Source organism: Tenrec ecaudatus, chromosome 15, assembly GCF_050624435.1.
Source record: "Tenrec ecaudatus isolate mTenEca1 chromosome 15, mTenEca1.hap1, whole genome shotgun sequence".
Taxonomy (NCBI): Eukaryota; Metazoa; Chordata; class Mammalia; order Afrosoricida; family Tenrecidae; genus Tenrec; species Tenrec ecaudatus.
The window spans coordinates 304,320-319,178 of record NC_134544.1 but is presented as its reverse complement, the minus strand read 5'-3'; positions in this window follow the sequence as shown (position 1 = coordinate 319,178).

The following is a 14,859-nucleotide window of genomic DNA, read 5'->3' as shown; positions in this document are numbered from 1 at the left end:
TTTCTGGTATTGTGATTATAGCTCCTAAGACATTCTTGTATCAATGTTTTTATGAGTGCTCCCATTAATTTCTGGTGGATCCCTGGACCCTCATCACCAGGTGTCAGAAGAGACTCTGGTCACTGTACAGGGAGGCAAAGAGCCTTGTGGATTGATTTGCATCCTCCATAGGAGTTTGTCCCCTTCTCAAACTGTGGATATTCCCAATTCCTGCAGCTTTTCTCCTAGTCCTCTGACAAGGCGCCTTTCTGGAATATCCTCAGAGAGCAAATTGAAGCATCTCCCTGCTCTGAGAAATAGACTCCAGCGGGGGTTTTGAAGCTGGAAATCACAAGAGCAGGGATGAGGTAGAGGAAGGAAAGGGGCCACCTCTGGGGGGTACCCGGGTCACCTGCCCTCTCTGTGAATAGGGACTCCCTCTTGGTTATGAGGTGCGATCGCAGAGTGAACAGCTGAATGCTGGAAGGTCACCCCACTTCCCTGAGACAAAGGACCACACTTGTGCTCATGCTGGTTCCGAGCCCAGGGGTGCTCTGATGACAGTGGGGCCATCAGGGACTGAGCAAAGGAGGTGCTGCCCTGCAGGCTGCCAGTGTCAGCCCTGTTCCGACTCCATACAGAGGGGTGGGGTTGCAGCAGGGACAGGGGCCGGGCAGCCAATGAGCCCAGCTCACAGTGCAGGTCTGAGAGCAGGTCTTGCATGTGTGGGGTTCCTGTCACACACATGTCACACACATCCTTCTGAGGACGACGTCTCCCCAGCTAAGGGGGCATGCTGGACAGCATGCATTCTGCTGTTGTGGGGGGGGCAGTTCAGAGGCCCCACCCCGGAACCTGCTTCACACTGGCCTCCCCATCCTCCATCCAAGGGTGACCCAAGATGCCAGGCTCAGGGTCAGCCTAGACATTGTCCATCATATGGGGGGCGGGGAGAAGGTACTTCTGAAATGCTGTTTTTCTGGGGTGGAAGGACACCTCCGAGGCCATGAGAGCGTGTCACCCAGCCCACCACCTTCTCCCCTCACTGGCTTTCAAAGCAGCGGACTCCCTCCAGCATGCACTAGTCTCTCCACTGATGCCAACCAGAGAAAACAACAAGGCCGGCAGGAGACTTCTTCTCTGAGGGCAGTCAGAGGAGGGACAGCACTCCCCCTGCCCCCACAAGGACCCTTGGGGGTTCATTCGTTCAAGCTGCTAGGCTTCGTTCAAGCTGCTAGGCTGCTAACCTAATCTGTGATTTGAACCCTTGGAAGAAAGATGGGGAGCCCGCTGGACTATGGGAATTCTTGGAAGCCCCACGGGCAGCTCGTCTCTGTCCAGGAGTAGGAGCAGGAGCTGACAGCCATGGCAGTGGGAGGTGTGGTAATCCTGGATGGGTGACTCTAGATAAGAAGGCGGCCATTCCATTGAGGACCAGTGACAGCCGTGAGCATGGGCAGCAGGGCCATCACCACTGCTGTCTGTACTGGTTTGGGGTTTTGCCTCAACCCTCTTGCCTGCCTCCCGAGTGGCTTCTTCACCATTGATTAGTTCTCTCGGGACAACTTTGTGTTTGCATGTGGCCCCCCTGAGAGCAGAGTCCACTCAGCCCCATGGTCATTGGGGGACTGCACGTCCTGAGGCAGCCCCACTGAGAAGAGAACAGCCTTGGTTCCAGTTGAGCCTGGGGGTGGGGGGATGTGGCAGTTACATAATCTACTGTCATCTTGAGGAAGGGGTGGAGTCTAGCCTGTCAATCAGGTTATAGCCAATAAAGCCTCTGTGTGGGCATGGCCTTCTCCTGAGGATTCTGAGAACTCTGGTCTTCCTCCCTGGAGGCAGGACACACTCTCTATCTCTGCAAGACATCCCTGTTGACAAGCCACATGGAGCTACGCTTGATGAAGGCAGAGCCATGGAGCTAGAGGAACCACGTGGAGACCCACTTCAGCGCTGAGATGCTTCCACCACCACTGAATCCACAAGACTCTCCACCCACTGGCCTGTGATCTGCCTGCACTCAGCATCATTGCATGTGTTGTGCGAGTCTGAAGAGGGATTTAAAGACTGTATTGGACATATGGATTTGATCTGGACTGGGCTGGGATGTTTTCTTAATATACAATTACTCTTTATATAAAACTCTTTCTTATACACATGTCTATGACTTTGTTTTAGTCAACCCAGACTCACACAGGGGAGACAGACAGGACGTGGAGTGGCTTCCCCTCCCTCTTTGCCCCTGCATCTGTGTCTGAGAAGCAGCAGTTGAAGGTTGGGGACCTGCACTTGGGAGAGAAGAATTTAAAGTTCAGTTTGAGACACTGGAGCTGCTAGGCTCTGACCATCCCTCTGACCGTGGTTCTCACTGGTCCTTCTCCTGGTCTGATTCTCAGCACTCTTGGAGCCTGGGCAGCGCTCCCATCCACCCAGAGCTATGTGCAGCACATGACCCCGTGGCACTGAGTAGGTAAGCAAGTGTGTGTTGTCCCCAACACCGCAGGGCCCAGGGACCCCATCCTCCCAAAGGCCATCGACACCGCACTGTAATTCAGGGAGTACAAGCAAGTTCCAACCATCCAAAATCTTATTACAGAGCGCTAGCTAGCAGGATCAAGCCATTCAAATACTTTAAAGTGTTATTTCATCTCATTTGAAACTATTTCCTAGAATCGTGACACTGGCAAAATCGGATATTAAAATCACAAGCAGAAAATTGATAGAGGCAGTAATAGATTGTTTCATCCCACTGCAGATTTAGATGAAGTGATAAGGCCCCCTGAAGGAATGCTGTGGAGAGTACTGAATCACGGACATTTCATAACCACAAAGCAATGCCGGGAAGTGTTATGTAAACTAGCCATCCTGAAACTCTGTGGATGTGGCAACACGCACCGCAGCCTTGCAGCCAAGGGCCGCCCAGGTCACCGACTGTGGTGGCAGGAGACGGGGGAACCCCACCACCGCCACACAGATAAACAAGAAGCTAATTGCTCACATTATTGAGGAACCCGCCAGAGAGTGGCTGTAATTAGCGCACTCACCGAGAGCATGTAAATTTGAGTCAATTTACACATATTTGATATACACCAACTTCAGGAGCCCAGCACAGGAGAGATGCCCCAGACTCAGCACCCCTCTGAGAGGGCAATCGGGGCTGTGTCCAGGGTGTGCTCCCCAGGCAGGAAGGCACATGTAGTAAATTGCATTCCGCCTTATAAATCAAGTTAAGATGAAGACAGTGGCGGACAGGGAAAGTGATGACAAAATAATAATTTATAAATCATCAAGGACTCACGAGGGAGGGGGGTGAGGAGGGAGGGGGAAAAATGAGGACCTGATGCCAGGGGCTTAAGTGGAGAGCAGATGTTTTGAGAATGATGAGGGCAATGAATGTACAAATGTGTTTTACACAATTGATGGTGATAAGAGTTGTATGAGTCGCTAATAAAATGATTAATAAAAGAGAGAGAGAGACAGAGAGAGAGAGAGAGAGAGAGAGAGAGATGAGGACAGTGGATTTAGAGCTGAGGACCCGGAGCTCAGGATGAAAAGTCACCGACAAAGGAGGCCATGTGGGACTGCTCATGGAAGTACAACAGCTCCCCACAACGAGGCCTGCACGGTCCAGCCACATGAAGAGGACACACGGACAAAACTGAGCAGGTAGATGCTAGGATAGTGTGCGCCCTGCAAAGAGGTGCCAATCTTGAGGCATGGGGAAGACTTGCATGGTGACAGAGCAAGTGGCAAGGTCTGTGAGCACTAAAGAGAAAGCAGAGAAAAGAAAATGCAGGAAAATAAGGGTTTTTGAGTCAAAGCTGACGGAGGCAGAAGAAGGCAAGCAGTAGGGAAGGACACGGTAACTGACCATCAGTGACCACCACTGAACCGACTGCCAGAGTGACCACTACCATCAAGCTGACTGCCAGTCACAACCATGGAACTGACTGTCAAAATGACTGCCACCAACTGACCACCAGAGTCACAAGCACGGAACTGAGCACCCCAGTGATAACCATCAAGCTGATCTCCAAAGTCACCACCATTGAACTGACTGGTGACCACCACCAGCTGACCACCAGAGAGACAACAACTGAACTGACTACCAGTTATGATTACCAAGCTGACTGCCAGAGTCTCTACCACTGAATTGACCATCAGAATGACCACCACAAAACTGACCATGCAGGTGACTTATCACTGAACCAACTGACACAGTCACGACCATTAAGCTGACTGCCAGACTCCCCACCACCAAACTGACCACCAGTCATGACTGCCGAACTGACCACCAGTGACCAGCACCACGTCCTCTGTTTCAACACTCAGAGACAGTGGGTGACAGGCGTCACAACAGTTTCTTCCATGAGACAAGGCAGAACCAAAGAGCAGGAACACTGTCAGGCAGCAAATGAGCCCAGGGTGAACATCCCCAGGTCGGACGGGGCTCCCAGGCCTCTTCTGGAATTCTTCAAGCCAGAAGACCAAGATAAGACGTGGGTCACTCCCTGAGACTTAGACACATGTGGCTTCCAGATCACCAGGGGCAGGATGCTGGCTAAAGGGTACAGGTTTCTTTCTGAGACGGTGGAATGTTCTAGAATTGACTGTGGTGATGTTTGCACAACTCTGCATGAAGGGGCTAAAAACGTCATTGCTTGTACCCTTTAAGGGGGTGAACTGTATGGTGTGTGAGTTAGATCTCCGGAAAGCTGTTACCCAAAGTAGAAAGAAAGAAACACATCGCCTGGTTTTGAAAAGCAGCCCTGAAATAAAAATTATAGCGGAAAGTCTAGAAGGATCTTACTAATTAGAAAAATGCTGGTTTAAAGAAACGAATTTGACACCTAAGGTTTTTTTTTTCTTTTCTATTCTTATTCATTTATTAAAATGTTTATTATTTTTGTAAATAAACTTTCTATTTTGAGATGACACCTAAGTTTTTAAACTCTCTGATTCATTTACTAATTTATGCGCCCAGTAGATGTTTGCTGAAAGGTTTTTTAAGTGCCAAGGCCTCTGCAAGGACCAAGGATGCAGAAGTGAGATCTGCCCTTGCCCCAGGCGCTAAGCACCTCCTCTCAGATAATGAGGCAAGCAACGTGTCTGAAAGTTTTGTATTCCTTCAAAGATAGGAATTTTCTATTATAGGCTGTGGTGACATCCACAAGAATTTTCCACAAATTCCACTGTGTTCAGCAAGATGTTACTATCATCAAGTAAGTGGGTCAGGCCACGTCTACAAGAATGTGTGGCACTGTGCTTCATAATGGTGAAAACGGGACTGATGTCAAACCGTGGGCTTTTAGTTAAGTAAACATAGCTGAATACATTAATCAAGGGATAAATCTAGCTAAATCACAAATAAATAGCTGTATTCCAGCCAAGGAAATGTTCATTTCCTATTGTGTGTGCCTGTGAGCCAGTGTGTATAGATTTTTGTGGCTGAGAAAATGCACAGTGGCCCAGAGACCAATCCAACAGCTTCTATGTATATGAATATGCATAGTCTACATTAAAAACAAACCAAAAGATTAGAAGACTAGGTACAAAACATCCACAGTGATGAAGATTGGGGAGTGGAGGTAGGAACTGCTACTGGCAATGTCTTAGTTTCGCCGTGCTGCGTGTGCTTTGTGGTGGTCAGACGCTGCGGGGTCAGTTCTGACACTCGATGCCCCACCCAGGGACAGAAAGTTGCCTGATCCTGCTTCATCCTCACAATCGTTATGTTTGAGTCCAGGATCACAGCCCAGCGTTCGTACTCCACCAAGCATGGCCTTCTCCTGGGACTGGTCTTTCCTGATAGCATGGTCCAAAATGCATGAGAAGAGGTCTCACCCTCCTCGTTTCTAAGACCTCGTCTGGCTGTGTTTCTTCTGAGACAGATTTGTTTGTTCTGCTGGCAGTCTGTGATGCTTTGAAGTTTCTTTGCCAGCACCATACTTCAAATGCACCTCTCCTTCTAGGATCTTTGGCATTCTCTGTTCAGCTCTCACCTGCATATGAGGAGGCACAGCTTCATCGTCAAAGAAACATCTCCACATTTTCATTTTCCTGACCACCTCTGTGACAGCAGATGTGCTCAGTGCATTCCCTCTCGACCACTGCTTCCATGGTGCTGGTTGTGGGTCCAAGTAAGAAGACATCCTTGGGTGGCATTGTAGCCACTGGGCACGTGGCTGCTCCTCCCCTAAAACACAGCCACACAGTGTTCCACAAGGCCTCACATTTCCTCCATCACTCAGGGAAGAAAAGAACCAAGAGCTGACAGACATGGTCCAGGATTTCAAGCCCTGAGAGCCCACCAGAGTTTCTAGTGTGGGGGCTCCAAAGAGAAAATGAATAGATATATTTTAAAAGCAGATTAAATCAGCTACATTTTTGTTATCTTTTTTTTTCTCCTGCAAATTTATCAGATCAGGTGGTGCTTAATTGATTATATTTCCACTTGGGAAAAGTATTTGATTAAGTCTCCCATATGTTTTCTAAGCAAAATGGGGAAGTGTTGAATTGCTCCCAGTGGTGCAGACAGGAATTGGGGTTGGTGAGTCCCCTGGGCCCACAGATACTCCTTCTGAGTCCCATGTCCAGTCAGATGAGGTTCTCAGGAACGACTCTCCCTTCACACTTGCAGAGGCCCGGGGTTGGGATGGAGTTCATGCTCTGGGGTACAGGGTTCAGATTCTGAACTCTCCCACAGGCTCACTCACATGGCTAGTGACAGCACTCAAAATGAGGTTTAAGAGGAAGAAATTGCATTATGTGGCATCTAGGTTTTAAGACTCCCATAACAGCGATGAAAATCCAAATGCACATGCATATGCACACACATGCGTGCGTGCACACATGCACACACATGCGTGCGTGCACACATGTGCACACACACTAGCACACAAAGCGCTGGTCATTGAGGGCCCACTACCAATGAGTCTCCGGTTTCTATTTCTATTTTTAGGAAGGGTCTTCACAAGGCTGCTGTGGGCAGGGCTAGTCTGGGCTTTGGGGAGCGAGAGCAGGGAAAGAAGGCGCCTCTTTAGGGCACGTGCTCCTGGAAACCAGTTCTCTGATCAAATCGAATACCCGCACCCACTGCCAGCCTGGGGATTACCACTCATAGCGACGTTACATAGAGTTTCTGACTGTGTATCTTCATCAACGCACAACAGCCTCCTTTTTCCCACCCCGCAGATCGGCTGGTGGGTTTGAACCTGAGACTTTCGGTGACCAGTCCCATGTGGCTAGCTAAACCCTCGCTGCTACTTAGGGCTAACAGGGCCTCCAGGGCGATGCCTCTCTCCTCCCTCCTGGTCAGTAACCGCTCCTGGTCTGGTCTGGGCGCCAAGGCCGATCCAACTGCACAAATCAGCCGGTTTTCCGAAGAAGGGACCTTCCCAGGACTCTATTGCACACTGGGGAAGGTTTCCTCCCCGAAAATCCAAACTCTGAGCAGACGGTCAGCCCCCAGCGGCGCGAGCCAGGATGGTGCTCTGTGCTGTGATTCCCAGTGTCCGCTGGCTGCCTCTGCCGGCGCTGCACGAGACGACGAAGGCCCAGCCTCAACTCGTACCCCGCTTTGCGTCCGGGACCTCCTATCTCGCCTTCGCTCCGAGGTTTGCCTGGCGGCAGGAGGTGGGACTTGGTGACTCTGGGAGGCCACAGCGAGAGCGAGTGGGTGCGCGCGGGGTCCGTGCACGCAGCGTGTTCCTTGCGCTCAGCCTGGTGGCCCGGCTCTCGCCCTCCGCAGCCGCGCGCGGAGGGTTGTCGCCCTGGGACTGGAACTGGGTGAGCCCTGGCGTGAGGGGGCGACGCGCCACCGCCGGCGGGACGGGGCCCAGCGCTGGGCCGGCGCGGGGCGGGGCCGGGCGCGGGCGGCGCCGATCCGAGCCAGCGCGCTCCGCCCGCGGGAGGTTGCCGGGCCAGGCCGGCGCTGGACCCGAGGACCGGCAGCCGGCAGGTGAGGCGCCCGCGGCGGGGGCCGGGGCGGGGACGGGGATCCCGTAGGGTCCGGGGGCAGAAGCAGTGGTCAGTGGGACGCGAGCTCCCCAGCAAGCAGAAACGCTAACCGGGGAAGGGGCTAGCCAGGTCTACATCGGACCGCAGGAGGGTTGGGCCTGAGAGGTCCCGGGGGAGGAAACTGAGGCGGGGCGGGCTCTTCAGGGAGGGTCCCGAACTAGAGTGGGCAGAGAGACTGCGGGCCCGAGGGCAGAGGCGGGACGTTGGGATACTGGGACGGTAGCGGCCGCGGGGAGCGGAGTCCACACCGGGGGTCCAGGCAGGAGACTCTGGGAGCGGGCCTGTCCTGCGGGGCGACGCTCCAGGGCACTTAGCTTCTACTGGGGTTGTGGGGGGGAGGGTGCGAAGGGGGCGCGCCAGTCGGGCACCGGACAGGGCTTCGGGAGGCTCGCCCTCAGTCCAGGAGGCAGGCGATGTCCTGGCCACAGGTCCGCGCACTTCAGGAAAGGCCCGGACGGCCGCGGTCGGAGCTCTGGTCCCTCTGTGCGCCGCGCCCTCCCCGTCGGTCCGCGCGGATCCCGCCGGGCCAGTGGCCGCAGGAAGAAGTGTCGCTCCTGGGCAGTCAGTCCTCCGCGCGGCGCGCCGGGCCTCGCCGCAGCCCCTCGGTCACCCTAGTATGGGTGGGTGACGCACTCCCACCCTTCTTTGCGAACACGTGTTCGGGCGCTGAACTGGGGTCGTAGAGAGGGGCCTGTTTCCAAGTCGGAAAGCAGAAGCCGGAGCGCGCCCCTTGCCTGGGTGGGGTGGGGGTGGTGACACGTCCCTACTGTCACTGAGCCCGGTGTGGGCGGCCTGCGCTGGGGCGCGGCTCTCGGGCTGATGGCGACCCTGGGCGAACACAGGGCTGGGCACGAGAGGGCCTGAGCTGTGCGGACTGCGGGACACCGGGAGCGGGCGCTGGGTTTTTCCCCTCGCACCCCAGGGGGCGTCTATGCGCCCTGCAGTTTGAGGAGTCTCGCAGCGCTCCGAGCCTGTGGTCCTCGGAGAGGTTCCTGCACCCTCTCCAAGGGCAGCACGCGGGTGGCCGGACCGCCTCACCTCTTGGGAACTGGGCCCAGAAGTCCGGTTTGGGCTCGGTGGACGGGCTTAGCTTCATGCCTCAGCGAACCAGTGCGCCTGCCTTCGGCTCCAGGAACTCGACCCTCGGGTCCTGCCCTCTGGCCGGGAGGCGCGGCTCTCCGAGTGCGCGCGCATCACTCGCTGGAGCGGGTGGTGTGATGTAGATAATGGATTTTGACATTGCAGGGACGTGGCCTTGGGGATCCCTAAAGTGGGTTAGCGCCTCCGTGCACTGGGCCGGGGTGGCCAGGAGGACGCACGTGGAACTGAGGTGGACATCTTGTGTGTGGTGAGGCAGAAAGGCCTGGATCAGCTGCTTGAGGAGACCTAATGGCACTGTGGGGTAGCTTTTATACTGCTAACCACAGGTCGGCAGTTCAAGCCCACCAGTTCCCCTAAATATTGACAGCCTCAGAGACCACGAGTTGGAATCTACTAGATAGCTGTTAGCTTGGATTTGGGGTTTTAGGGCCTTTTAGAAAGTGTGCTGGTGACACAGTGGTTAAGCACTCGGCTATACACCCTGCCAGCTGCCCCGCGGGAGAGAGACACATATAGCTTCACAGCCTCCCGGAGCTGTGCCTGGCAGCGCTGCTGCTGGGCCGGCTCTCTCAGGCGGAATCTGCCACAGGGCAGTGGGCTTCCTGGTTTGTAAGCATCTCCACTGCTGGTAACCTGATGGTTAGCTAGTTGGATAAGGCGAATGTCATTGTGATGAGGTAGCTGGAGCTGAATTTTTTAAAACGTGGTGGTGCCTTCAGAGGATGGAATTTATTTGACGTTGCTTCTGTTAGAACCCCAGAGGCACAGGATGGTAAATGTTGGCCGGCTAACCTCAAGGTCAGCGGTTCAATTCTACCAGGGACCCTATGGAAAGTCAGACACACATGTGCGTGCGCCCCGCAGAGGTCTGGGCTCGGGCTCTCACTAACAAATGAAGAATTGGCCCAGAGGGAGGGTAGGGTAGAGAGGGGAAACTGATTATAAGAATTTACATATAACCTCCTCCCTGGAGGACAGACAACAAAACAGAAAAGTGGGTGAAGGGAGATGTCGGATTGTGTAAGATATGACAAAATAACAATTTATAAATTATCAGGGGTTCATGAGGGAGAGAGGAGCAGGGAGGGAGGGTGAAAAAATGAGCTGATGCCAGAGGCTTTTGAGAATGATGAAGGTAGCGAATGTATAAATGTGCTTTATACAAATGATGTATGTATGGATTGCGATAAGAGTTGTATGAGCTCCCAATAAAATGATTTTTAAATAGATAGATGATAGATAGATGAAAACAGAATTGGCCCATATTACGAGAGAAGACTGTTCTGCCTGTAGCTTAATTAGAGGATGGTTATGAAAACAACTTTCCAATTCTTTCCGTGGCCAATGCCAAATGGTGCTTCTGATCCCCTCTCCCTTTCAATTATACATTCCACTTTGCCAACATTCTCTTATTTGAAAGCTTTTGATTTCCATAATTTCAAGGGGAAACTGAGTGTTTTGCAAGATGGGATTGCAGGAGGGGCCCTGAGACCCAGCCCAAGGCCCTTGCTGGAGGAGCCGCACAGGACTGTGCAGGTCCGGGAACAATGCCGGGGCTGCTGGAGCACTAATTGAGTGACTCTGCTAATTGCAGGGTTTATGCACCATAATTACAGGTGGGACAGATACAAGGGTTGGCAGGGAGCCAGAGAGTCCCAGGTTCGCCCTGGTGCCTGGGTGGGCTTTGCTGAGCCCGAAGGGTGTGGGGTTCGACTCAGGCATTGGGAGGGCAGGATGGCTGGCCACTCAAGGAGTGAGCAAGAAGGCTGCAAGGGGGTACAGGAGGTGGGGCAGAGTGTGTGGGTTCAGGGACGGTGCAACCGAAGGGTGGCAGGGGAGCCTTGATGTGCGGGGTGAGGCCTTTCTAGATTGGATACAGAGTTATGGTGTCCAGAGATCACTGAGCATTGCCCACACGGCCAGCAGCAACGTCCACAGAAGGGTAACACCCACCGTAACCACATTGTAGGTGAGGAGGGGAGGAGAGACGTTTACTCCTCAAGCAGATACTGGCCCGCCTGGCCTGCCCAGGTACCACCGCCAACATGAGACAGACAAGTCCCCGGCTAGAGCAAGCCCAGCATGCAAAGACCACACAGTGCAGCCCGGGACTTGGCATTTCTAACAGCTGAACAGGTGGGGCTCCCCCAGGACTCAAGGTCCCTGAAGCTTGTCAGCCTCCCGCATCAACCCTCTGAGTCAGTCTGTGCCTCTCCTGCTTGGGGCCCTCTGTGTGCATGAGAACGTTCCCAGTCATTCCCGTCCCTTGGCAGGAAGGACGCCCAGTCTGCAGGCTTGGCTTCCCCAGAGGAGCAGCAGGTCCCTGTGAGGCAGAAGCAGCCTGAGCCCAGGGAGCTGTGTCGTGGTCCTCCTCAGTGACTTACTGTGGACCCCGCAGTCAGCCTGGCTGTCCTACCAAGCCAATTTGCTTATTCTGCCCAAGTAGGAAACCATTGGAGACACTCCACACCATGAGGCGTCGACACAGATCGTGAGAAGAGTTGAGGAAGGGCCTCAAACTTGGGGAGGTTTACAAGGAATTTTGTGAAGGAAGGTGAAGATAGGGTTCAGCAGCCACTCTCAGGCTGCCGGGACACTGCCAGATGGGTGTAAATTCCAGTTAGGACACATGGGACACAGCCACGGCAGGCGCAGGCTCAGACTGGCTTCTGCTGGGCAACTGCAGTAGGCGCCCTGCTCAGAGGAGGTGGTTGGGCTGAATGCCATCTTAGATGTTTCAGAAGAGAATATGCCACAAATACTGACATCAACTGGAAATCACTGGTCTGAGAAATTCTTAAGAAAAAGACCATGCTTCAAGTTGGAAGATGCAAGAATACTACAATCACAATACTGAACAATGCAGAAAGACTCCAAAGAAGATGAAGGAGCACACAGAGTCACAGCACCAAGAAGAAGTGGTTGGTGTCCAGCCATTCCTGGTGGCAGCATGTGACCCAGAATTGAGGGTGGAGGAGAAAGGCCTTCGTTCAAGCTGCACTGAAGCATTAGCTCCAGGATTTGATGGCATGCCACCTGACAGGCATCCACAAACGGAAGCAAACGCACCTGTGTCAAGCTGGTGGACAGCTGCCTGGCCAACGGACAGGGGAAGCAGAAGAAGATCCATATTTGTCCCATTCCAAAGAGAAGTGATCCAAATTATTGAACATATCATTAAGACCCCACACAAGTAAAGTTCTGTAGAAGGTAATTTTTAAAATGGTGATAGCAATATTTCAAGAGGGAACTTTTGGAAGTCCACGCCAGAATCAGGAAAGGATGTGGGGTGCTATTGCTGACAGTAGCTGGAGTTTAGTTGAAAGCCGAGAATCCAGGAAGATGTTTGCTTGTGTTTTACCGGCCATGCAAAGGTATTCCATGGTGTGAATCATAAACCATGGATAAAATGTCAAAGATTAGGAATTCCAGAGCACGTACTTATTTATGCTCATGCATAGACCATTGCATAGAATGAGGGGAAGTGGCTTCCCTCTTTTTGCCGTAGGTATTCGATCTGAATGCTGAGCACATCATCTGACTACTGCTGGACTGCATGAAGAAGAACGCAGCATCAGAGTTGCAGGAAGGCTTGTCAACAACCTGCGATATGCAGGTGGCACAGCCTCCTTTGACGATGGGTCAGACATCAATATACAGCAACAAAAGCCCTCGCAAGCGGTCCGATAAGTACCGCCATGATAAACGGAGAGGAGACTGGGCCATTAAGGATTAGATCCACAACCAATGGCCATGGGAGTAGCAGCCAAGAGATCAAAGGATGCATCATCACCCTGGGGAAATCTTCTGCCAAGAGCTCTTTAAAGTGTCACTTGGAGAACTAAGGTGCCCCTTCCTCCTCCAGCCTTAGTCTTGTCTGCTGCCTCATAGGGACTCAAGAGCTCGGCAGGGAGTCAGGGGGACTGATGAAAAATCGACACCTGTGGATTAGAGGGTTGCAGAGAACACAGACATCCCACGGGCTGCCAAAAGATGCACCCAAACAGTCCTGCTGGAGCTCTGCTCCATCACAGGCACTTGGAGCGTGTCATCAGGAGGGAAGTCCCTGGAGAAGAGCTTCGTACTGGGTCAACCAAGAAGACCCTCAACGAGGTGAGTTGGCACTGTGATGCCACGACAGACTCACAGAACAATGATTGTGAGAGTGGCATCAGATGGTCAGCGTGCCCCCACAGTGTCTAACAGCAGCAGCATGACTGATGCTGGCGTTTCACGCATCCCTCTGGCCAGAGTCACTGCCCAGCACAGCTGGGTCTGAAGAGGCCACCCCACAGGCCCGGTATGGACTGTGGGGACACTACTGTTGAGCCTGTGAGGGAACATGCCAGAGAGAAGGTTGCCTGGGTGCTGATGGCCCACAGAGGCTTGCAAGTTGATCATCTGGATTGACTTGCCTTCAGTGAAGCTGGTGGGGTGTCACCTGACACCCTGACACCGCAGGGACGTAGGAGGAGAAGCCGCTGTGAAGCGGGGAGGGGGAAGTGGAGGATTGGGGGGACATGGCTTCTCCCGGGTTACACTGGCAGAAGACTGGGGAGCGTAAAGATATGTCTCAGCTCAGGATACCCATTTGACCCGCTCTCCAGAAGACGGGTACACTTACACCAAGGTGCCACCTGTGGACCCTCCCCCACCCCTACGGATCCCAGGGAGCCACTGGTCTTTCCACTGCGTCTGTTTCTGCCTTTTCCAGAATGTCAGGTAAGAAATTCTCTCATCTTCGAGTTCCATTTTCCATGAACTTCCTGAAGCCCCTGTGTACTCTTGTGTCACCGCACTTTTCGCCTGGCCTCTCCCTTAGTAGTGCGCCCAGGCTTCCCACCACACTGCACTGCGGCATGGATGGACGGACAACTGTTTCCTGACCTGTTCACAGAAGAGCATCTTGGTTGCTTCTGTGTTTGGATAATTATTAATAAACCTACTGTAAGCATTCCTGTGCAGGTTGTGTGAAGACATATGTTTTCACCTCAACATTGTCATTACTAGAATGCGTGTCAAGCTTGTGCTTGGTTTTGCAAGGAACTTCCAAATGGTCTCCAAACATGATGGTACCACTCTGCGTTCACGCCAGCAGTGGACAAGTGTTCCCGTTGCTCCACACCCGCCGCCCAGCCTTGGCGGTGTTGGTGTTTGGATGTTAGCCCTTCCAATCAGGGTGTAGTGGCACCTTGTTATTTTAGGTTGCAAGTCCCTGTATGTGCGAATTGCAGTACCTTTTTTTTTTTTTTTTGCGCTTATCTGTCACCTGTGTGTCTTCTTTCTGGAGTCCTGGTGGCGTGGGGGGCTCCACACTGGGCTGTTCCTGGGAGGTCAGCAGTGAGGGAGAAGGAGGAGGCTGTCTGCCCCCTGAAGATGACAGCCTCAGAAGCCCTAGGGAGCAGTGGGATTCGGCCCGAGAGGTTCTCTAGGCTTGGTTTGGGTCCATCTTCTTGGGCACTTTGGTGGTGGCGCCTGGGCAGAATTCCTGCCTTCCGTGTGGGAGAACCAGGTGTAATTCCATGCTAGCCCACTTTGTGTGTGCAGCCCACATCTGTCTGCTGTGACACTGGACATGGTCTCAGTAGGGCTTCTGGACGAAGATGGCTGCGGAAAAGAAGCCAAGGAACGCCTGTGGGTCACAATGGCCCAATCAGTAGCCAGCAATGAGCATGGGCGTGGTTCCACTGGCAGCTCTTCCTCCGGGGGGTCGGGGCAGGGACTGGCAGCTTTTCCCTTTGGAGGGTGGTGTAGTGGTTC